Here is a 23986-nt window from a genome sequence, read left to right on the forward strand (position 1 = left end):
GGAGCTGGGGGTGTTGACGACCGACAGGAAGCTCTGGCGTGGGCTGGTCCATGAAGTCACGAAGAGTCGGAAGCGACTAAACGAATAAACAACAACATGTGGACTTTGAGTTCCAAAATTCCCCAGCCCCCACGGCCATTGCTGAGAATTCTGAGTTGAAATTGTCATATTTGGAATACATCTAGTTTAGGAAAAGCTGCTCAAAATGGATTCCTGGGTCAGAATTTTTAAGAATGCTTTTTGTTTTGTTTTTTATTTGCACCAGCCTATGACTGGTGTTTCTCAAGTTTTTAATTGAAAAATATCAAATTAGATCCTGCAATCCAAAGATCTATCCACTGCTGGCCTTGAATACTGGAAGTAGAAGGAATTTTGTCTATTACTCTTCTCTTGGAAGAGCTCCTAATAATCTTCAGAGAAATACAGATAGAAAACAGCTTGTCTAACCTATTCAGATAAAATCTTGCAAAAACTTAGAAATGAGTTGGCTGATAACACATTTTCTGTGTAATATCCTAGTATAGTGATTTTTCTAATGATAGTACAGTAACAATTCCTGTCTCTTGAATAAAGTGATCTAAGGCATCCCATTTATTTGTATCCAGAATATCTGTTATCTATAACATCTTCCTCCAAAAGAGTTCCCCCAATATTTTTGAAGGCAAGAGTTGGTTTTATGTAGCTCTAACAGTCTCTTCTGCCTCTGTAGTTCCAGTAAAATCTGCACTACAGTCTGCCATCTGTAGATGGCACTTTTGACTGATGGGAAAGAATAATGAATATATTGGGCATGAACAGCATGGAATAAATATAAATAAAAAGATTTTTTGAAATATATATAATGTTGTTTTATTTTTCAAAGGCCTTACTTTATGAAAAACGATTTACATGCATATGCACTAGTTGTTGTTATTATTGTGCCAATTTAAATTATCAATTCATTTGTGCATTTATGATACATAATACATTTTCTGCTTATGGATTAAAATATCTTCCTGATCTGATTGTGAAAATAAGATTCTCTGTTGTGACATTTTAAAATAAGATTGCTTCTTATTGTAGGGAACTACCCACTCAACCAAATGCTGCTTTGGTTTTATACAATCAACACATTGCTTGATTTTCTAGAAAATTAAATATGTATAAGTACACAGTGATAGCTTAGGAATTTCAAAATAGTCTGCTCTCCAATGACTAAAAGCAATATGTACCAATGAACAGTCACCTCTTCTTTTTTGCCACCTAATGAAAAGCGCAGTTACCTGAAGTTGAAAGACTTTATTTATTTGTAAATAAATGACTAATTTCAACTTTTATGTAACTGGGGTTCCTGATAGGGTTGGACAACTGTCTGCCCATAGATACTTGTTCTGAAGTTTGCTAGAATACCTGCTTCTACTGAAGTTTTATTGTTCCACTTATTTTATTCTGAGTTTCATCCCTTTGCTTTCTATGATGTAGAAATGGAAGAAACAGAAAACTGTTAATTCAAATGAATAGGTTTGGATTTTGGAAATTGCACCTCAGTTTTAGCTTGTTACTTACCTTATGAGCAATGTGGGCTTTCTTTTAATATTATTTGTATTCTAGGAAATGGGTGTTTTGTGATTTGCCCTTTCACCATGGCAGCCATTTTGTGGATGGGAAAACAACTTCATTGTAGCAGTGATTTGTTGATAGAGCAAAAGAAATGTGCACACTAAATTAAAAGTTTGGAGATGTACTGAACAAATGTGATTTTAAAATAATGAAATTTTAAGTTTTAGTATGTAAAATGAATGGAATTATGATATAGGAAAATATTGGGCACCTCTAAAAATGATCAGAGAATATGTTAAGCCTGCTGTATCTTTTTGGAATTATCAGGGAACAACTCAGCATTGTCTCATAAGCATAAGGGGTTCGCTCTAGCAAATCACATATTGTGCTTGTGGGATGTCACATGGGTCACCTGACTTCCTCTTCCTCCTCCTTCTTGGGCTTGGGGATTAACAGTCTCCATTACCTTATGGGCAGACATGCAAGCAGAGGGGCTGCAGAATGCAGCTCCTCGTCCTTTCTATTCCACATAGAAAGTGTCTACAAAGAACCAGTGATGATTAAGTGCTTTCTACTATGAATCTACCTGTATCCAGATCTACTGAATAAAAGTAAGCTATCTCTATTTGTTTTTCATCTAACTACTGTGTGAAGACTGAATTTATTTCTGAATGTAATTAAGCTTAATGTGCAAACTCCTTTTTTTGGTTCATGCTTCTACTCTGCAAGATTGCTGTTAGCTGCTCAGAGTTCTTTTATTAACCTTAAAAACTCCATCACATCTAAATATCATCTCAGATCCTGGCATATGGACAGTTGTTCCATCTCTCTAATAAGCACATGCCAGTAGCAGTTACGATACTTATTCTTGGCTCTTGAGAGTTTTCTGGCCAGAAGTTTCTTCCACTCAGTGCAATGGCTAGGAAGTTATATAATTCAATGAATCTCCTTAGACCTGATTAGGCTATCGGATTGCTGTCAGGGTTCTTCCCAGGCTTTCGGTTTCTGTGGTTCAGTGTCATAAATCATCCAGTGCTTTCAGCCATTCTGAAAGTCCTTTGAAGAACAGGTTAAAAATATCAGTGAAAAATAACTAGATTTGTTTGGACAGCTGTTGTTCAAATAGGACTCCTCTTCTTTTTTTAAAAAAGCGCTTTATTTCCAACATACTAAAACCTTCATTAGTAAAAGAAATTTTACAACTAGATTATATATATATATATATATATACACACACACACACACACACACAGTATGTCTGTCTATCTGTCTGTCTGTCTCCATACAATCGTGTCTGTTTCTCCGAGACTGCCTGAACAAGTCCCTGCAGTTTTCTTGGCAGGTTTTTCAGAAGTGGTTTGCCATTGCCTCCTTCCTAGGGCTGAGAGAAAGTGACTGGTCCAAAATCACCTAGATGACTTTGTGCCTAAGGCAGGACCAGAACTCACGGTCAGCCTTTATCCACTACGTCAAACTGGCTTTCAGATTATAGTTATAAAAGCAAGCAAATACAGAAACCAGCATCCCCAATTATTATTATTTTTTAACCATTGCCAGCTTCTACTTGGTATGCACAGTTGCTGGAATGTGTAATCTGACCTCAACATATTGTTATGGATCTGAAAGAGGAGCCATCACAGAAAGGAAAAGAAATGATGTGGCCCTAGCCAGAGATACTGACAACTTTGTGCATTTTCCCCTATTATGGAGTGTGGGCAAAAGATCCATCATGCTTGACATTTTATGTGAACATACGTATAATTTGCCTAATGAGTGTGCCTGCAGTGTTGGGGAATTATCCAGATTTCCACAGAAACACACTGTACATGAGATCAGCATTACCTAATCCCACTGTATTCACAGGAGACTTCAATTCAGCCCATCCATAATATGCTGTGCAGTATTCCTCATTCCCTTCTTGCAGGGATGTGGGTCTGCACTAGGAAACTGGGCAGAAAGATAGGGGAGTTTCCTCAGAACTGGCTGGGGAATCCTGGGAGTTGAAGTCCAGACATCTTAAAGTTCCTAAGGTTGAGAAACACTCCTCAGAACACTCTTCATGCTCTCGTTTTTATGTTTCAGTTCCAAAACAGAATTGTGTCGGATTGCAAGAAGGGCATCTTCAAAAGGTTTCCAACATGATGTGCAGTCATCTGCATTGCAGATGTATTTATTTTATGCCTTACAGGTACCCTTTCTATATTTATATTTCTTGCACCCTGTGATCCAACATTAAAGACTGGCCAGAACTTTAATATTGTGAAAACTGAAATGCTGATGCCTAAAGCAGTCTAGAGTGGACATGTTCCTGAATTAGCGCACAGTGGATTTGTAGGTAAGTGTGGCATAAAAGCTGTCAATTAATCTGAAGTATAAAGGTGAAAACAAGAGCCAGTCTGGTGTAGTGGTTAAGGCATCAGACTAGAAACCAGGAGACCATGAGTGTAGTTCCGCTTTAGGCACAAAGCCAGCTGGGTGACCTTGGGCCAGTCACTCTCTCTCAGCCCTAGGATGGGGGCAATGGCAAACCACTTCTGAAAAACCTTGCCAAGAAAACTGCAGGGACTTGTCCAGGCAGTCTTCGAGAATCGGACATGATTGAATGGATTAAAAAAAAACGTGAAAAAACATGATTACCCCTAATAACTGGAAGAAGACGTGGTACATTGGGGTTTTTGTTTGGGGCCATTGAACTACTTTAATTCCTGTTATAGAATGACTTTTTGTCACTGAACAAGGGATCAGAGTTGAGCAAATCCACTTCAGGTCTGTGCTTTTTCATGCATCAGCATAAATCTAAAGCGTTTGGCTCTAAGGCAATGCTATGCAGCTGGGAAAAGAAAAACGTGTTTTGAAGTAACATTCATATATTTAATGAATATGTTGCTGTAATTTGGACTTACATCCTTTCCTTAATTACATACTGATGGTTCTTTTCAGTGATACAGATTACTGCTACATCACCATCCATTGTATTGGCAAGCTATCTTAAACATATCTGAAGGACAAGATTCTTTCTCCCCCTTTGTCCTTGAATCAAAAATGTGGGACTCACAGAGGCAGTGCCTCCAGCATGTCCTGTAAAAAGTAGAAACCCTACCAATCCTGAGTAAAATCACTATAACCGCATTCTGTGGGCTTCTAAATGCAAGCTGGAAAAATGTAGTGTCTCTCATCTGAGCTGCATCCAGTGCTAAATCATGGGAGAAAGAAAATCTTTTTTCCAGAGACTGGAGAGCTAATGGAGTTTCTCAGTTTGCAACATGCCCCACATTAAATTTCAACTAGCATCATATATTGGATAGATCTTGTTCACCTGCATTATAAACATTCCAAGATGCTAGGATTCACATGACACTACCAGGGAGGTAATGGAGTACATGGAGGAAGGTATTTGCATTTAATAAGCAAAGAAGTTGAGATAATGGCATTGATGAACCATATACAACTGGATTTGTTTGGGGCTTAGCATGGATCAGAACTGAAAAGTCATCTCATTTGAATGTGTACTGACTACAACCCTATTATGTGCATAAGTATAGCAAGACACACATACCTGTGCCCCTCTCCCCAAGCCTTAGACCTGTCCTGGATAATAAATCACAATTCTACTTATAACTGACATCAGAACAGGAGTAATTTTGTAGGAACATTTTATCTAGAAGCATGAAGACTCTCTTAAGCCATTGCTGACAGTGAATGTAGTGTTCTGTTAGGTTTGCTAAGGGCTGGAGTGACAGCAGTAGTCAATGGTAGATAAGTTCTGATTTTACTGACAATCCCAGATTGAAGAGCTGCCTTGTTATCCCTTTGACTGCCACTTACATTTACATCTATGGGAAAAGAATGTTAAGGTACTGGGCTTCTAATGATGAAGATAAAATGGCATTTTTGTTACAGATTCTGTGCCCCCAGTCTCTCAAAGTGTGGCCTCTTTTGTGGTTGTATGCAACATTCACTGACATGGGAATGGAATGTTCCATTTACTTCTGGAAGGTGCACTTTCTGTTCTGGAAAGTTTACTTCTACAAAGCTACAGGACCAACCTTGAAACTGACAGATCAGGTGTTCCAGAAGAAAAGCAGAACATTCCATGGTTTCCTGGAATGTCCTGTCCCCAGAATGACCAGTTTTGCACATCCCTATCCTTTTGGCATGGTGGTCTGAAACTATTGAAAGTCATGGCAGTGGTTTGTTTGTTTGTTTGTTTTATTATTCAAATTTCTATTACCGCCCATCTCCCCCCAAAACGGGGGACTCTGGGTGGTTTGTAGAGAAGATGACTTGATTTAATGTCGTGAGCAGTAGTCTGCATTAATTCAAGGAAAGATAAACCTGAGACTTGGTTCAAATCCACATTCAGCTCAATTTTGGTTCCCACTTCAATGATTTTAACCATGGCTGTTTCTGAATGGAGGACTCCTATCAAACTAAAATGCACTGCACCATGCTTAATGGATTTCTTCTGAAGAAATAATAATTGTATTGATAATAAAAGGATTGATGGCAACTGATATAATCTAGACCCCTTACAAACTCCTATGAACACATCAGGGTGAGATCTAATAAAGTGATATGTTCAAACATCATATATGTCAGACTATGCTAGAGATCAAGAGAATCATGGGAATCAAATAGGAAAGGGGAGACATATATTGAAATCACAACTTGCAAGTGCTTAAGTATTAAGTATTGTTACTTACCTCCTAAAAATCCACAACCTTAGGATGAGGGCACCTAAATGTTTGCTTGTCTCCAGATCAGTGTACACATACAGTAATGTTCTCTTTGGAAATCCTTGCACTAGCAGGTGGCAACATTAGAAAGGTCCTTCTCCGAGATTTAATACTTGTTATGTTTTTTGGAATTGTTTATTGCCTGTATATACAATACATATAAAATAAATTGTATTAAAATGAAGTTTATTATTTGCTTCTGAATGCTATTTTTCCTATTTATCTCTGGCTTTAAGATTTCTTAAAATTATTATATATTAACCTTGACTGAAGATCAGTACACTCCTTCTGTCTGGGATGGTCGTCCTCTTCCACCGAGTGTGCAGCTTCGGGAGGGACGCACATGGAGCGGTGAGGGAGGAAGAGGACACCCACCTAGCCAGCCAGATCAGCCGAATCAACCCTGGTGATCAATGGGGTGACAGATGTCTCAGCCAGATTGCCCTCACATCCAATAAATACCTGTTAAATATTGTAGATACTGTATCATCTTGCCAATATCTACTGAGTGATGCTGTATCTGAAACCACCCAAATTGTTGCCAAATTCCTAGAGGAAGTACTTAAAAGGAAATGTAACCAAATTTTTCAATGCGTATTGCTCTCTCTTTGTTACTCTCACAATATGTTAATGCCTTTTGTATTTTATTGGTTTTATAAAGCCAATAAAGTTTTGATTGATTGATTGATTGATTATATATATTATCCCCTTATAAGATGGACTGAAATGATGGTTGTGGTGGTGGGGAGAATTTTGAATGGCAGCATATAAGTAAATAATGATGTAAAATGTACTGGGCCCTGTACTCCTTGTTTAACAAATTGATAATAGCTGTCATGAGTAAGGATGGCGAGCAGGGGGCTCCCATCCAGACTGTTAAGCGCATGCGTAGCACTGAGGAATTGGGCAGCCATTCAAAGAGACACAGATCGGGACCGCCTTAACCTTTGGGGTTTATATGTCTGGGTTTTTCCCACGCTTCTTCAGTTTGTTAGGATTCCTGTTATGTACAAGCAATAAAACATTAGAGACCAGTTCCTTGTCTCAGCGTGGTTCCTGGCTGTTAGGACAATAGCTATATCCATTGGGAGTTTTAATTATGTAAACTGAATTTATATACTCACACCATTCAAAATTATCTTGTATTTGCTTTCTATTTATGTTCTTCATTTAATACACAATCCAGTGCCTACTTCGAAGTATATTGTCCTGGCTTCTGTGGGATATATATTCAGAGGTGTGTTCATAGTTACTTACTCAGATCTTGCCCAAGAAACATTGTCCTTCCCATCAGTAACTGGCCTCATTAACATCTAGTCAAATTTCCTCCAGCCCCCAAATCAACATTAATAGTATTGACATTTAAATTATCCTCATTAAGTTGATTGTTTTAGTCTGTCTGCTGACAGCTTCAATTAAGATAATTCTATACAGCTACTCATTCACATATGGAATTATCCTTGCAACAATTCATTGCAATGACATATTACTGGGAGGAAGCAGGGGTGGAGTAGTCAGAAGCCTGAGGCTTTGGAATGTAGGGGCAATGCATGTAAAAGATGTGTGTAAGCTTGTTCTCTGTCTGGCCTCTGCAGTTGGCAACAACTCCTGACCTAAATTTGCTCAATCTAGTCAGACTGACACACTGGGAGGAAATGTGGTAGAATAAAGTCTGTGCAAGTCATGAAAAGTGATATTTGAGGTGCACTTTGAAGCATCATCTTTTACCCCATGGGCTTCTATGGTTCTGACTGTGAAACTAAGGGGAGAACATTTTCTGGACAGAGCTCAATCATTATTCTCTCCTGCATGTAGAGGGGAGTACGTTCAGAGAAGGGCAACAAGAATGGCAAAGGGAAGGGAAACTGGCTTATTGCAAAGAGATTGAAGATATTGGTATATTTAACATTCTGAAGAGGAAACCTAGAGAGGATTAATAGTTCTCTCCATGTACCTAAAGAAAGTACACAGAAGGTCAAGGCCTGCTCTCTATCATTCCAGAGTTCAGGATGTCACAACACATCCCAGTCTCTTGCCACCCTTTCCACTGCAAACAGTGGAATACCACTGGATAAGAGCTTACTACATCAATTAACACTTTGGACAAAATGTAGAGTTTAACATTGCAGAGAACAAGTTCATATCACCATGTTATCAATGGGATGTCCTGGTAATATTTACAGAACAGGAGTTTCATGATTCAGGTGAATTACACAGCCACTTCCCATATAGCATCATCTGCTGCTAGTATGAGAAGTGGGTATGCAATTTTACCCATCTAGCTGATTCCTTTTTTGTTGACTTTTTTCAGTGAAAGCTGGAGCTCCCACATTATTGTTAAACTTATAGTAAAAGATGGCTTCTTCCATAACTGCACAAATGAACAGTTATAACTCAAGCAATCTCTCCTTAATTACATTAAGCTAGATAATGATTTCCAAAGAGATTGTTTGGTTACTCTCTTAATTTCTTGTTCCAAATTTCTGGATTGTTGTTAAGTGTTAGTTATTAAATCTCTCTGTAAATTATGATGGAAGCAAAGGAGAATTGATTTCTTCCCAATTTCCTTTCTACCTGAAACTCCAGAAATAGAAAAGTTCAGATTTCCTAGTCTTTTTGCCTCCCTTGAATTCTGTGAGAGTCTGATATTCCCCAAATGCATTATAACATATTTCTGATGTGAGGCATTCTTTAAAGGTGGAGAATCTTAGAAGTAGTAGTTTTATTGATCAGAAAATTGTATATCTTCTTTGTGAGTACTTACGTGCTGATCGCCATTGCAAAGAGTGAAGAACCATTGAGAACTGATTCTCATAATGCCAAATATCATAGTCTTACTAAGAAGAATTCCTCAGAAGAAAGGGATGGGTCAGACAAATCCACCAAATCCACTGCACCAACTGAGCCAAGTCCTTATATTCTGGAACCGATGCAGAATCTGACCCCACCATGTGAAGGATGGTGTTGCCAGCTTGAATATCATAAGATGGAGAGATACAGAAATGCTTGCTTACAAGAGACAGCACCTTGGGAATTCAGGTCCACTTGAGAATAGCCCAGCATGCTTAGGGTGCATTGCAGCCAGATTAAGTTTGATAAGTACCAGTTCTATTTAGTACAAAGCAAGCTGGTTCAAGGTAGTTCTTGTCTATCACCACTGTGTGACTGGTTATTCTGGATAATTGACTGCCTGATAGATAACTTCAGTAACCTCTGTTATTTGCTGTAGTCCAGATTTACATGCCTTTGTGTTTACCTTCTGGCATCTTGCTTAAAATTTGGGCTTATTTGGCTCTTGACTGACTATTCTTCTGTGTATGTCTCTGGCCAGGAGTAAACTTTCTGAAATTTTATCTCCACCTTTGACCTCTCCTTTTGTTGCTATCTTACCCAGACCTATAGGATAGATCCAGTGGCAATAGGACATAGGAAATATATACACACTAAGCAAATATGTACATGTCTTATTTTTGACACTACATGAGGCCTGACATAGAGCTAGTGCTGAGTCTATTCCTGGAAATTTGAATACATAACCCAGTTTTATATTTTCTCATATTAAAATACATAACCTACTTTCGTTTTTCTCATATTAAAAAATGAAAGTTGTTTCATATTCATGTAAAATGCTGAGCATGCAGTCCACAGCTTTAAAACTCAGGAGCAGTTTACAAAAGAAAAAAGGGGAAAAAAGAAGAAATGTTGCCTGCTTCAAAATGAAAAGGTGAGGAAATGGAAAGTGTCAATACTAGGGACTTAATGTGGGTGGAAAGGAACAAGAGGTACCTACTTAAAAAGTGGTAAGTTCCCTGAGTTGTGAATGGTCACATTTTATTCTGTCGCAGGTCAGAAGGAAAATACCTTCTGTATATAAGCACCTAATTTGCCATCATTCTCCCACATTTTACACAGAAGTTTTTCTAAATCTAACTGGAGACAGAAATTGAATTGCAATCTTCTCCATGCAAGATTATGCTGCATGGTCATAGGCCATATGGAATAGAAAAATAATAATGAGGAGCTGGATATAGTGCAGATAATGAAAACTGGTCCAAGGTCATTCTTACAGTGTGACACTAATAGTAGCTACTTTCCACAAAAATAATTTCCTGTGGTTGTTATAATTAGAAAGCCTTTTTAATGGGAAAGCCTCCATATTACTAAAATTAGAGAAGGTTACTTCATTTGAATTTTAGCTAATTAATAGAGTTTTTCTCTGATGCTACATTAAAAACTAATTCTGAGAGTGCCTTGGATTGCAAGATCAAACCAGTCCATCCTCCAGGAAATAAAGCCCGACTGCTCACTTGAGGGAATGATATTAAAGGCAAAACTGAAATACTTTGGCCACATAATGAGAAGACAGGACACCCTGGAGAAGGTGCTGATGCTAGGAAGAGTGGAGGGCAAAAGGAAGAGGGGCCGACCAAGGGCAAGGTAGATGGATGATATTCTAGAGGTGATGGACTCGTCCCTGGGGCAGCTGGGGGTGTTGATGACCGACAGGTAGCTCTGGCGTGGGCTGGTCCATGAAGTCACGAAGAGTCGGAAGTGACTAAATGAATAAACAACATTAAAAACTACTGTAAGGCAGAGAAGGCTGAGATTATAATCATTCATGAAAATCAATTCCAGAATAAAAGACTTCTAAAATCTTACTGTTTCTGATTAAAATGACAGACTACTTTTCTCATCATTTCATGGCCTCTTTATTTTTTTAAGGTTAACAACCTTTCTAACTGAGAAAAAGAAAGTAGCAAATGTGCAATATAGGTCTATGCTCTCTTCATTATATTGATAAAAGATGCTTGCTTTTCTAGATCCTGAGGTCTGAAAAGCATAAGGTTGATGAAGGCTGCATGATAGCACCAAAACGTTATTGTCATATTATTATCTATTGATAATGTGATGATACTTATTGTAAGAAACAACACACTTTCTCCCAATAATGACCTGACTCATGCACCATTGAAAATGCAGAATTCAGATTTACTGAGAATGTGTACAGATCAGAAGAAAAGCTGCGATTGAAGATTCCTGCCTACACTATCTAATTAAAATTTAGCTGACACCCCACTCCCCACCTTACTTCTCTTCCCACCTAATTCCAACAGCCAACATGCCAGGCACAGATGTCTCTGCTGGTACGACCTTGACTTTCCTCCCTTAGCCCAAACAGAAGACTTTCAGACTCTTGAGTCTTCTCCCTCCCAACTGGCTCTTGACACGCGTTGACTCATCGTGATGGATGAACACGATCAGACGATTCATCAATTGTTTGAATGTGGAGTCTGACAGACTGCCCCTTCTGAAAAAAAACACAATCTACACAATGATTACTATCTTAGTTAACATTCATTAATTGCAATTGCTAAAAGGAGTTGATGGTTTGCAGAGAAGGAAAAGAAAGAGGTTAGTCCTTAGGCTTGTCAGGATAGTTAGAATAGAATTTTTTCAATTATTATCATCCTCCTGGAATTACGATACCATCTCCAGCTTTATAATTTACCAAAAAGATAAAGATTCATTAACTTATTTCTCAAATGTAGGACTAAAGGCGTTGATTCTTTACAAACAGCATATAGCTACAGTGGATCTGATATCACTTATGGAATCTCCATGGGCTCTTCCTCTAATCTCTCCTTTCTCTACAAGCTATTAACTGAATTCATCTCCTACTAAAGTATAGACTCTAAAAGTCAATTAGAGTGCATCTTTTTCACCTGTATATACATGACGTTATCTCCACCAGAAAAAGTGTATAGATCCAGAGAAATAGCTGGCAACCTGCAAGCCGGGAGCGGGTATCTGTGGTTCTCCAGATGTTGATGAACTGCAACCTTAGTTTTAGCTCTCACACAGCATAGCTGCATTGTTCAAGGTGTGCTGATGCAATTATACTAAGTATGGTATGGTAGTAAGATAATGGTATGGCTCAGAACATCATAAATGCAAGAGAGCACTTGTTTCATATCCTATCCAGCATAAGGATGTACTGTATGACTGGAACATACTTCCATGTCGTGAGATTTAGAATCTTGTTAAATCCATAGGGACTTGCTTTTTGCCAATTGTATATTATTTTAAATTCTTAAGTCTCTGATTAAAATTTCTTAAATTCAAAGAAGAAGGTAAAACTTACCAGGTGTCGCTGTTTTGAAGGTGTCTAATATCTATAAATAGTTAAATTGATCCATTTAATGAAATTCTCTCCAAAATTCATGTCTTCCAGAACCTTGAACAAAAAAGCCCAGTTCAAATTGTCAAAGGCCTTTTCTGCATCTAAGAAGATCAATGCAGCTTGTTTTTCATTATGTTGCTACAAGTATTCCAAAATGTCCAACACATTTCTGACATTGTCCTTTAACTGTCTTTTAGGTAAAAACCCACATTGATACTCATGAATAAATTCTTGCAAAATTATTTTTAATCTATCAGCTAGGATTATTGTGAACAACTTGTAGTTATTATTCAGTAATGATATTGGCCTATAGTTCCTTGTTAAAGCCAAATCTTGTCCCTCTTTGGGTGTTAATGCTATATTGGCCTCTTTCCAACTCTCTGGCATCCTTCCTCCCTGTAGAATAGTGTTCGCTGTGTTTTGTAAAGGCCATAAAAGTTCATCCTCAAAACATTTATAATAAGAACCTGATAATCCATCCGGTCCAGGAACCTTTCGTAGTTTAATCTTTTTATAGTTTCAGAAACTTCCCATATTGTAATAGTTCCATTGATAATTTTTCTGTGTTCCTCTGTAATCCTCAGTAAATTTTGTTTCTTTAGATATTCATCTATTTTCTCTAGAGAGATATCACTTTCTTTATACAAATTAGAATAATATTGACAAAATGATTTTTGTATGGCTGCATTGTCCATTACTATAGTATCTCCCTCTTGTAATTTCAATTTCAATTTCAATTTTCTTTTCTTTTTCTTTTCATAATTTATATGCTAGCCACTTCCCTGGTTTATTTGCAAGCTCAAAATTTTTTTGCTTTACATAATTTGTTTTTATTTCCATTTCTCTTACTGTTAAGATAGATAATTCCTGTTGTAGTGTCCTCCTTTTCCCAATCCAAAAAGTTTGCCAGGGCTTTAATAATATTTTCTCTAATATTTTCATCAGAATCCGCTGGGATTGCTCTACATCTCAAACAAAATCCCTTCTCTCTCAATTCCAACAGAGCTAGATTATCTACTGTAGTTCTCTTTCCAACTCTCTATCTATAACTTCTGTTTTATGCTCTAAAATTTCCACTTTGTCATTAACTTGTTTTAGCATTCCAGACACTAGTTTTGCAGAGCTTTCCATCTTATCATCTTCATTCATCTCCTCTTTCATCTTTTATCTTTTTCAAGTCTTTCATGCATTCTTTTTTCTAAAGCTATCAATTTGGTATCAAGTGATTTAGTCAGTTTACTATCAAGTGATTCTGCCAATTTATTACCCAATTCCTGAAACATTTTCTGAACCAAATCCACTGTAATTCTTTTCTCTGCAGGTAACGGTAGCAATCCGCTCCTCCCCTTTATTCTCACAGCTTTTCTGGTTGTCATTATAATATTGTAATCCAAAAAGGAAAGTGTCTCAAACAAGGAAAAAAGAAAAGACAAGCTCCCCACCCACTTTTTGTGTGCGTTCCTGTGCCTTTAATACTTTCGTCTCTAATGGCATTCTATAGTTCCAATCAACATCATAATCCACATCTCCGTAGCTACATCTCTATAGCTATGATTAGCATCACAGTCTGGCTCATATTAACCTTTATCTTTTGTTTTGCAAAATCTACCAATTGCCTGCACTCTTTAATAGTAAACAGAAAACATTCTCATGAAGGTCTGGTTCATCTGTCTAATTTAATTCCAATCTATTTAAAAGCACTTTCCCCAGAAAATACTCTTTTAAAATAACTGTCCCCCTTATCCATCTTAAGCTTTCTTAGATCAGCTCGTTAAGCTTTTTGCCAAAAAAATTTAAGACCCTAAAAACCTTTTCTTTATTTATTCCTTTGTAATACAAAACAAAGTATAACTCACCAAGTGGAGTCTTATCCTGCCACTTAGAAAATCTCTCTATAGCTATAAATTAATTAGATCCCCTAAGCGATTAAGAAATGAGGAGGCTGAACTTTGTGTCCATATAATAGGCTGCAATTATGGCTGTGGGCTTGATTGAATTCCCTCGACTCCCAGCTGCTCAACTCACAAACTGACCACAAAAACCTCAGTTCCAGCAGTCTACTCACAGGAGTAGCTCTCTGCAGTACACATGGGTGATCCCACAATCTCTCCTTTATCTGGAAAGACTTGAGCTGGCTGATCTCTGCCAATCTGGCTGCCAATCTCCACCATACTGCGGTCCCCACTCTTTTGGGGATGTCTAGTTCACCACAATCCTCACTGGAAGCTCCCATCCCATTCAAGTACTGCTCAGGTCTAATCATGCTTAGCTTCTGAGGTTAGCTAAGATTGGCTGGGTATTGCCAGCTAGCTGAATCCTATGGCGAGTTTACTGGATGATTTGTGTTTGCTTACTGTGTTTCTACTCCCTTCCCTTTTCTCTGGCTCCCTATGTTTGTTTGCTTGTTTGTTTGAAATATTTTGACATAATTGCTCTGGGCAAAGTTCTCCCAAGTCAGTTTATATCAAAACAACCACAAAACACAACATAGATGGTACCAACCATTTCAAACCTCAGTCTGAAACAATTCACAGGCTGTGCAATTATACATCACTGCTATACAATTGTAAAAAAAAAAATTTTTTTTTGAGATACTGTATGTCCAAATCAGCAGCAGTAACCTTTCTAAAAACAACAACCTGGAACCAGTGAGTTTTCAAACTTATTTGAAGTCCTGTACTTAAGTGAAACCTTAAGTACATGAGTTCAGAACTGTAGGACTATCATTGAGAAGGTCCTTTCCTGTCTTTCAGTCTGATTTATCTTACAGCCAGACTTTCTCAGCTGATCTTAGAGCTCAAGTCGATTTGTATGGATTGTTGAATTAATCTCATCTCCAAACTTTTAGGGCCTTAAAACATCAATAACATGCTAGACAGTAAATTGACAAGAATCCTTTTGTTCATGTTTTGGATTATGCCATATATATTGAAAATGGACTATCATAGAAACATAAGATTTCCTTTCATTAAATTATACCAGGTCACAGTGGAAGTCTCCACCCTGATACCATTCATGTCATTCAATTCATCCTGTGTCAGCCTTTGGACTTATATATGGAGGAAAAATCTATGTAATATTGAATAATGCCACTTCTTTTTCATTTATTAGCAAAGCCATTAAAAGTTAGTAACAACAGACTTTACTGATTACAGAGGAAGGCAACCTAGGTAACACAGCCTTCATCTTCAGCACTACAGTCTTGACAGAAAAACTGAAATGAAGTAAAATCACAAGGCATTTCAATTAGTCACTTAAATCAAGAACTTTCACTAAAAATGCTGGACAAAAATTATGTTCGATCAATTCTTATCCCAGAGTATTGGGAATCTTCACTGTTTTGGGTAAGGTCTGTTAATTCTAAGAGCTCATGTAAGCTATTCTTAGTTTCCTGAAAGGAAAGCGGTACATAGGGAATATACATATTCATCAGTCAATAAACCAGTTCTAGGTCAGCTGAAAAGAAAGTCAAAAGAGGAGATGATGGATCTTACATATAAGACTGTTCATCCTTGTTAATTTATTGACAAGTGTGTCTGAAATTTTGGGAGTCTTTCTGGGTGCTGTGCCATCATCAACATGGCCTATCACAAAACTAGCCTTCTTGGATGGCTACACATGAACTTTGGATCTTCTGTCTTTGGGAAGCCAGGCCGGCACTCTTAATGGTGGGTTTTTTTGTCAATTAGCAGAGACCTTCCTCCTTAGGAAGGCAATGTACAATTTACTTGAATATTTTATCTGAATTTACTGGAGAGTTTCTTGCAATAGTTACTGGTGTGTATGTGTTAATTGTTCTTCTTCTTTTACATTATTTGAATTTTGTGATAGTTTTAATTGTTTTCAGTTGCCCCAAGGAATGCATCAGAATGTCAGGGTATATGTTTTTATAAAAATAAAAAAAAAGATAAGGCAAAGTGATGAGGTTGTTCCTCGCTCCTATTTTTTTTTAAGATTCTGTCTACCATTCTATCATATTTTTGTCTTTTTTTTCCCTCCGGGCAAGTTGGTACACTTCCAAACAAAGCAGTGTCTGGAAAACAAACCATATTTATTTTCTAAGGAGGCTTCTGAGGACTTTTGCAGGGCCCAGAAGTGTAGAATTAAAGATATTGCTGTAGGCTGTGTTTTGTGTTGCAGAATGCCAGCTGGGAAAGGTCATGTGCAGATGGGTGAGGGAAAGACACAGGGGCATAATGCTGGGCAATGCTGTTTGGCTTTCTAAATTTATTGCAGTGCCTCTATAAGTATATGATGTAGTACACCAAATCTTTATTCCCCTAACAGAGTTTGTTGCTTCCCCAAACTTGCTGTGAAAGGAGTGGGTAGCAGGCCACAAGGTACATTTCTGTCTAGGTTGGCAGCTGAGTATGAATTCAGTACAAATGATACGACAGTGTCTTGCATTACACACAAGGGCAGGAAGTGAATTTAAGGTGCATAAGACTTTCTGCATGGCACATCTGCCATCTGAAGTGCCTGCCTTGCTTTGCTTAATAATGCAACAGACCTGTGAATCTGATTGATAGACACCAGCTGCCCCTTATTAGAAAGATGGAAATTGAGAGAATTAGTTTACTTTTTTATTAGATCACGGAAGCCCAAATCAATAAATTTTTTACCCAGGAGAACAATGAACTGGCATTTCTCCATTACATTTTTGCCTGTCATGCTTCTCAGATAAAGCTTTTACTTAGTTTATGCTCTCCAGCTACAATTATATATCTGCAACAAGAAATGGAGGCTCCTGTTGGCTTGCATATATAGCATAAACTTATACTGTACAGCATATTTAAAAAAATGAGCAAAAATATTTCAAAAGTTACAAGCCTGATATGAATCCAAGTATTTAAAATGTGAGTGTTTATAATAAAATAAACAGGACAACTTTGGAAAGTTCAAGTTAAATGCGTAGCAATTTATTATTATGTTAATACTATTAGTGTCATTTGGATGCCAATCTGTAAGTGAAATCATGAAAAACATAAAATCTTAAACATATAAATCAGTGTTTTTCAAACTTGACAACTTTAAAAATGTGTAGACTTCAACTCCCAGAATTCCTCAGCCAGTATGCTGGCTGGGGAACCCTGGGAGTTGAAGTCCACACACCTTAAAGTTTTCAAGGTTGAAAAATACTGATATAAATGAAATCACAGATAACAGCGACAACAGAAAATAAATCTGATAGCTATTCTGGAAGTAAAATACAGTATTTAGGACTGAAAAACCAGATAACATGCAGTTTATCAAGACACAGCCAGTATTTCTAATCTGACAACAGCCTTATTAGCTTTAGAGTACTATACAACATTTCTCCTCTGTTCCTTAAAGTAATCTGACATTTTAGGGCCTTCCAGGTAAGGAATCCACTCCTCAAAATTAATGTGACCGTAGAAACACATTTGTGACACATTTCATTCCAGCTTGCATGGAAGCCTGGACCAAATTGTTGTTGTTTATTCGTTTAGTCACTTCCGACTCTTCGTGACTTCATGGACCAGCCCACGCCAGAGCTTCCTGTCGATCATCAACACCCCCAGCCCCCCAGGGACAAGTCCGTCACCTCTAGAATATCATCTATTCATCTTGCCCTTGGTCAGCCCCTCTTCCTTTTGCCTTCCACTCTCCCTAGCATCAGCACCTTCTCCAGGCTGTCCTTTCTTCTCATTATGTGGCCAAAGTATTTCAGTTTTGCCTTTAATATCATTCCCTCAAGTGAGCAGTCGGGCTTTATTTCCTGGAGGATGGACTGGTTTGATCTTCTTGCAGTCCAAGGCACTCTCAGAATTTTCCTCCAACACCACAGTTCAGAAGCATCGATCTTCCTTCTCTCAGCCTTCCTTATGGTCCAGCTCTTGCAGCCATATGTTACTATGGGGAACACCATTGCTTTAACTATGCGGACCTTTGTTGTCAGTGTGATGTCTCTGCTCTTAACTATTCTATCGAGATTTCTCATTGCTCTTCTCCCAAGGATTAAGCGTCTTCTGATTTCCTGACTGCAGTCAGCATCTGCAGTAATCTTCGCACCTAGAAATACAAAGTCTATCACTGCTTCTACATTTTCTCCCTCTATTTGCCAGTTAGTAATCAAGCTGGTTGCCATAATCTTGGGTTTTTTTTGAGGTTAAGCTGCAAGCCAGCTTTTGCACTTTCTTCTTTCACCTTCATCATAAGGCTCCTCAGTTCCTCTTCGCTTTCAGCCATCAAAGTGGTATCACCTGCATATCTGAGATTGTTAATGTTTCTTCCAGCAATTTTAACTCCAGGCTGGGATTCCTCAAGCCCAGCATGTCGCATGATGTGTTCTGCATACAAGTTGAATAGGTAGGGTGAGAGTATACAGCCCTGCTGCACTACTTTCCCAATCTTAAACCAGTCCGTTGTTCCGTGGTCTGTTCTTACTGTTGCTACTTGGTCGTTATACAGATTCCTCAGGAGGCAGACAAGATGACTTGGTATCCCCATATCACCAAGAACTTGCCATAATTTGTTATGATCCACACAGTCAAAGGCTTTAGAATAGTCAATAAAACAGAAATAGATGTTTTTCTGAAACTCCCTGGCTTTTTCCATTATCCAGCGGATATTGGCAATTTGGTCCCTAGTTCCTCTGCCTTTTCTAAACCCAGCTTGTCCATCTGGCAATTCTCGCTCCATGGATTGCTGAAGTCTACCTTGCAGGATCTTGAGCATTACCTTACTGGCATGTGAAATGAGTGCCACTGTTCCATAGTTTGAACATTCTTTAGTGTTTCCCTTTTTTGGTATGGGGATATAAGTTGATTTTTTCCAGTCTGATGGCCATTCTTGTGTTTTCCAAATTTGCTGGCATATAGCATGCTTTACCTTGACAGCATCATCTTACAAGATTTTGAACAGTTCAGCTGGGATGCCATTGTCTCCTGCTGCCTTGTTATTAGCAATGCTTCTTAAGGCCCATTCAACCTCACTCTTCAGGATGTCTGGCTCTAGCTCACTGACCACACCATCAAAGCTATCCCTGATATTGTTATCCTTCCTATACAGGTCTTCTGTATATTATTGCCACCTTTTCTTGATCTCTTCTTCTTCTGTTAGGTCCTTGCCATCTTTGTTTTTGATCATACCCATTTTTGCCTGGAATTTACCTCCAATGTTTCTAATTTTCTGGAAGAGGTCTCTTGTCCTTCCTATTCTATTGTCTTCTTCTACTTCCACGCATTGCTTGTTTAAAAATAATTCCTTATCTCTTCTGGCTAACCTCTGGAATTTTGCATTTAATTGGGCATATCTCCCCCTATCACTGTTGCCTTTTGCTTTCCTTCTTTCTTGGGCTACTTCTAGTGTCTCAGCAGACAGCCATTTTGCCTTCTTGGTTTTCTCTTTCTTTGGGATGTATTTTGTTGTTGCCTCCTGAACAATGTTGCGAACTTCTGTCCATAGTTCTTCCGGGACCCTATCTACTAAGTCCAGTCCCTTAAATCTATTCTTCACCTCCACTGCATATTCATTAGGAATATTAGTGAGCTCATATCTAGCTGATCTATGGGTCTTCCCTTATCTCTTTAGTCTGATCCTAAATTGTTCAATAAGAAGTTCGTGATCTGAACTACAGTCAGCTCCAGGTCTTGTTTTTGCCGACTGTATAGATGTCCGCCACCTTTGGCTGCAAAGGAGGTAGTCAATCTGATTTCAGTGTTGTCTATCTGGTGAAGTCCATGTATAAAGCTGTCTCTTAGGTTGTTAGAAGAGAGCGTTTGTTATGCAGAGTGAGTTGTCTTGGCAAAATTCTATCAGCCTATGTCCTGCTTCATTTTGTTCTCCCAGGCCATGCTTACCTGTAATTCCAGGTGTCATTTGACTGCCCACCTTAGCATTCCAGTCTCCCGTGATGAAAATAACATCTCTTTTAGGTGTGTTGTCCAGTAGGTGCTGCAGTTCCTCATAGAACTGCTCTACTTCAGCTTCTTCAGCATCTGTGGTTGGGGCGTATATTTGGATCACTGTGATGTTAGATGGCTTGCCCTGAATTCAAATTGAGATCATTTTATCGTTTTTTGGATTGTATGTGAGCACTGCTTTAGCCACTTTACTATTAATTATGAAGGCTACTCCATTTCTTCTGTGGTCCTCTTGTCCACAGTAGTAGATCTGGTGGTCATTTGATGTGAAGTGGCCCATTCCAGTCCATTTCAGTTCACTGACGCCCAAAATGTCTATCTTTAATCTTGACATCTCACCAATAACCACATCCAATTTGCCCTGGCTCATAGATCTTACATTCCAGGTTCCAATGGTGTGTTGATCCTTAGAACATCGGATTCGCCGTTCACCACCAGCACCATCGGCCGCTAGCCGTCCTTTCGGCTTTGAGCTAGCTGCGTCATCACATCTGGGGCTAGTTGAACTCATCCTCTGTTCCTCCCCAGTAGCATTTTGACCATCTTCCGACCTGGGAGTCTCATCTTCCGATGGTATACCGACATATCTCTGGTTGTACTGATCCATTTAGTTTTCACGGTAAGAATACTGGGGTGGGTTGCCATTACCTTCCTCAGGGATCGCATTTAGTGTGACCTCTCTGTCATGACCTTCCCGTCTTGGGTGGCCCTTCACGGTTTAGCTCATGGCATCATTGAGGTGCTCAAGCTCCAGCGCCACAACAAGGTAACGATCCTTTGCTGAAGCTGGATCAAATTAGGCTATTTTAATTCATAACAGAGGGTTGCTTCACTCATGTAAAGTCCAAAGCCCTTCTGAATCATTTTTGAAGTCTACGAAGCCCTATTACATGATACATGTAGCTCTGGCCTAAAGTTGTGCCGTTCCTCCCTGTCTTCAGTGTATAACAACTTTTGCAGTCAGAATTCTGTAGTAAGAAGTAGGATTGGAAATGAACCACCAAGGAGTTCTATTTATTTAGATTTATTACAAAAAGTTAAGGTAACAGCACATGAATTCCAACCAGTACATTTGCTTTCAAAGTCATTCAAAGCAGTTAAAGTCTAACACTCTTATCCTATGCTGTTGGCAGGGTGGCAATGAAGTCTGTCAATTTAGGAATGTCATATATACAACAGATAACATTATCAGAGTGAGAATTCACTCTCATACCCATGGTGCTCTTTCTATCATGAGAATCCTGTTTATAAAAAAACTCCGAATTGTACAGAAGCTCCATAAACATAGGAGATCTCTGCTGAAGAGGTAAGAAGAAAATGTAACACTGGGAGTGAGAAGAGAGGTTGAATCTGGAGCAAACAATGTTATCCCACATTATCTTTTTACATGACTAATTCATGAAATGTATGAATTGGGTTACTGTATTACTGTACCTTAGTAAACTGTTTTGAGTATGAGAATTATGGTAATGGTTGAAAACTGAAGTAGAAGAGAGTTTCACCTACACTTTCTGGGACCTTGTCTTATAAAATTAAAATGATTGTTTTATTATTCTAATTCTATAACTTACCTTTGTCCATCTGTTCATTAAATTTTAAGAAGCCCTTCTCTAAACTATACCCAGGCCAAATCTATAAATATTTACTCAGAAATAAATTCTGCTTGATTCAAAATGATTCATTCCTAGATAAAAATAAAAGTTTAGGGATAAAAGTTTGTGCTATATTTTGGCTTGTCAATGATGGTACCTAACCTGGAGAATTTATTATTTAAAAAGTCCTGCTAAGGATTATTTTAATGCTTCTTTCAGGTATGGGTAGCCTATGCCCTACCAGATGTTGACGTATCCTTCATCACTGGCTATGGTGGAGCTGCTAGGCATCTAAGCTGAGCAACATCTGGAAGGCCACAGTAGCCTACCATTACAAAATATTGCAATGTTTTCCTTTTTTAAAAAAATTTAATTCTTCAATCTGTTACTTGTTACAATTGTGTGTGATGTTTTATAGAATACTTTCAATGATGTAATTTTAATAGTATTATATTTTGTGTTTTGAAGCTTGTACAGTACATTGAAAGTGTTTGCCATTTCTAGACATTTCTGATAAAATACAAATTCTGAAAACATGGTAAAAGTTAGCACTTACTAAAAACTGAACATGAGAACAACTAGGAAAACCCAACATTAGGAAGTCATTTGCAAAAGGAAAAATGTATTTACTTGTCACTTGAATACACCTCTCTTATTTACAGTTGTTGCAGCATGAACTCTATGACTCATTCTAAAGAATGAATAAGAACAGTAGGGGTGTACTAGTCTAAATAGGCTGGTAATGAAGAATATTCTTTTTCTACATGCTGCGGCACTTCAGAATCCCTGTAGTTAATAAGCAATGTAATAAGCCAAGGATTTAATGGTTCTCAGCTGTTTCTATTTCAAATGCAAGGAACACAAAACAGATGACATTGCTGTTGTTGATTGAAAATTTAGCTGGGCACCAAAAGTAAAACTTTGTCTAGTCTAGTCATGTGGTTAACTTACTAACTGTTCATTAGAACGAATATTTTTACGTTAATTTATTACATTTATATTATACTTTTATTAAAGGATTTGGGTGATCTCTCAACTGATAAGGGTTTTGTTTACTTAGTTAAAACAAACAGTAGCTCCTGTTGTTCAGAAGCCACACTCAGGTTTGTCAAGTTAGCTTGTCTGCCACTCACTATCTCCTCCATTTCTGGAACCCACCAATATGAACAAGTTGTTTGAAGAACTCTTGACTCACCTACAGCATGAAGTTCATTTGCTCTTCCATACAGTTCTGGAAAGACCAATTCTGATTTGCGCCATCCCTACCTAAACAAGGACATGGCAGCATTTAAAATTGACTGTAGATGAGATCAGATGAGATATTATCAGGGGCATCAGGGGAAAGCAAGCAGGGACAAATGACAAAATGTGTGTTGTGAGGTCACAATATAAATTCTACCACTTCCATTCTTGCCTTACAATATCACATGCAAATACATGCAGGTAGAGCTTGAGTTGTGATATCACAATGCAGATGTCATCACTGTGATGAAATCTTAGTTGGCTGTAGACTCCTCTGAAAATTGACTCATTTTGCAAACTGAGTGTCTGACTCGGGGCAATTTTTTTTTTTAATGTTGCGGTTTGCCCATTCTCCAATTTGTGAGAATTCTAGCCTCTATCTACTTTGCAGCTCCTGCTCTCAGCAAGTTATTCCATTTCAAGGCAGTTGCTTAAGAAAAGTCAGACAGTCTTGATCTTTGCATGCTGACTCGTTCCCTGCGGGAATAGAAGCAGAAAAAATACATAATTCTTTATCCATGTCACCCCTGAAATGCATAGAAAGAACCTGGAAGAATTTGCAAACAGTCAAAACTACCTAAATTGTCTCTGGCTGCATTTTAAAGTAATATTCTGAGAGCCTGTCTCCACTGCCTAGGACTTATCTTCCTTTTCTTTCATTCCAGTCATTTTCTTGTGCAGAGTGGGAAAGGGGGAGATGTCTTTTCTCTAGAATCTGTGGTAACTGGGGTGTGTGTGGATTGAAGGACTTTTTTTCTGATCTCTTACTGCTCAGCTGCAAGGAGCATTGATTGGTTAATGGTGATCTCA

This window comes from Candoia aspera, chromosome 2, assembly GCF_035149785.1.
Source record: "Candoia aspera isolate rCanAsp1 chromosome 2, rCanAsp1.hap2, whole genome shotgun sequence".
Classification (NCBI taxonomy): domain Eukaryota; kingdom Metazoa; phylum Chordata; class Lepidosauria; order Squamata; family Boidae; genus Candoia; species Candoia aspera.